The following is a 2746-nucleotide window of genomic DNA, read 5'->3' as shown; positions in this document are numbered from 1 at the left end:
CTATCTATGTATGTATGTGTATGCATATATAAATACCTACACATGTAGCTATGTATGTGTATATTCATGAAATGAATATGCACGTACATATCTATGTGTGTGGATATTTATATATACATACACATACATAGATAGATAGATACGTATACTCTTTTACTTGTTTCAGTCATTTGACTGCGGCCATGCTGGAGCACCGCCTTTAGTCGAACAAATCGACCCTGGGACTTATTCTTTGTAAGCCCAGTACTTATTCTATCGGTCACCTTTTGCCGAACCGCTAATTGACGGGACGACGTAAACACACCAGTATCGGTTGTCAAGCAATGCAGGGGGACAAACACACACACAATATATATATATATATATATATATATTATATACATATATACGACAGGCTTCTTTCAGTTTCCGTCTACAAAATCCACTCACAAGCATTGGTCGGCCCGGGGCTATAGCAGAAGACACTTGCCCAAAGATGCCACGCAGTGGGACTGAACCTGGAACCATATATATATATATATATATATATATAATATATATATATGTGTGTGTGTGTGTGTGTGTGTGTATATATAAAACCCCATCGACTGTCCCCTTGGAATATGCCTTTGTGATACTGTATTCTATGTATGTATGTCTATGTGTATCTGTATGAGAATTTATGATAAACACGAGCTTCTATCATTTGTTCACCGTTCTGGGTCTTTGGATCCTCTGCATTGGAAGGTGATAATAAAGTACATGGAACTCTAAACCCAGTATCAGCATTCTTGCATCTAACTATACACACCACAGCATATACTTTGTGTGTGTACCTTTTTATTATATATCAAACTAACAGTATCACCCGGCGTTGCTCGGGTTTGTAAGGGAAATAACTATATAAGCATTTTTTGAGAGTTACTTCCCTTATAGATGCCAATTCGGGCTTTCTTAGCCATTTCTGTTTTGGTGTCTTCAAGCCATGAAGTCGTTGTTCTAAAAGAACGCTGGTCTCCTTGACAACGCTTTACGACGTTGATTTCTTTACACTCCCTTCCCCACAGCTTCACGAGGGAGGGAAGGGGGAGAAGCAAACAGGTGCAGATGTGAGCGTGGACGCCAACTCCGCCGCCATCGACACACGAAAAAATATGCATTAAAATGGAATAAAAAATGATGTTAAGTTATTTTTAAAATCGTAGACTCATCGTAGACGCGCGCTAATACCCAGACAGGCTCGATATGAATCACGACTATAAGATACCCGAATTTGGTTAAACTGCACGCAAAATGTGGAGTAGTTAGGAGGATCTAAATCGAAGGGGACAGACACTCACACAACTACAGTTTTATATATATAGACTAGCAGTATCGCCCGGCGTTGCTCGGATTTGTAAGGGAAATAACTATAAGGCATTTTTAGAGAGTTATAGCCAAAAAAATAGCAAAAAAATGCATTAAAAATGGAAAAAAAATTATGGTAAATTTTTTTTTAATCGTTGACTCATCGTAGACATTTTTAGAGAGTTACTTCCCTTATATAATAGCGAAAAATATGCATTAAAATGGAAAAAAATGATGGTAAATTTTTTCTAAATCGTAGACTCATCGTAGACGCGCGCTAATACCCAGAAGGGCTCTATATGAATCACGACTATAAGATACCTGGTTTTGGTTAAACTGCATCGCAAAATGTGGGAGTAGTTAGGAATCTAAATCGAAGGGGACAGACACACAACCTTACTTTTATATATAAAGATTAAATGTTCTTGTCAAGTTTTGCCAAACGGTGTGCCTTTTAATTTGTTTTTATGTATGTATATGTATGCGTGTATGTATGTATGTATGTGTGTATGTATGGATGGATGGGTGGATGTATGCATCTGTGTGTATGTATGAATGTATGTATGTATGCATGTGTGTATGTGTATGTGTGTATGTGTATGTATGCGTGTATGTATGTATGTATGCATGTATGTGTGTACGTATGTTTGTATGTATGTATGTATGTATGTGTGTGTGTGTATGTATGAATGTATGTATGTATGTATGTATGTATGTGTGTGTGTATGTATGTATGTGTGTGTGTATGGATGGATGGATGTATGCATGTGTGTGTATGCTTGTGTATGTGTGAATGTATGCATGTATGTATGTATTATGCATGTTCGTTCGTATGCTCGTATAGATAGATAGATTAAAACACACATGCATATATGTATGTATGTAAGGATGGATGAATCTACGGTTGTCCACTTATTGAAGAAATATGACGATCTATGGCGATTAGAAACGGTTCTTTTGTTCATTTTTATTAATCAAAAAAAAGCAAATGAGTCGTGCATTCATATTTCACTCCTAAAGTTTAGTAAAATTTCAACGCAAACAAATCATAACCTGAGATTTAGTTTGGTTGGATGTAACCGGTCTCACAGCTGTTGGGATTTTTCCTTTCAAGGTTGTTGGACGGATCGATGGAGGACGGTCAGACAAATAGATGGAATTTTGGGATGCCAAGCCAAAAACGTCACCAGTATCTCTCTCTCTCTCTCTTTTACTCTTTTACTTGTTTCAGTCATTTGACTGCGGCCATGCTGCAGCACCGCCTTTAGTCGAGCAAATCGACTCCAGGACTTATTCTTTGTAAACCTAGTACTTATTCTACTTATTCTCTTTTACTCTTTTACTTGTTTCAGTCATTTGACAGCGGCCATGCTGGAGCACCGCCTTTAGTCGAGCAAATCGACCCCGGGACTTATTCTTT

This window comes from Octopus sinensis, unplaced genomic scaffold, assembly GCF_006345805.1.
Source record: "Octopus sinensis unplaced genomic scaffold, ASM634580v1 Contig11292, whole genome shotgun sequence".
In the NCBI taxonomy this organism is placed as follows: domain Eukaryota; kingdom Metazoa; phylum Mollusca; class Cephalopoda; order Octopoda; family Octopodidae; genus Octopus; species Octopus sinensis.
Note: the sequence above shows the minus strand (reverse complement) of the source record.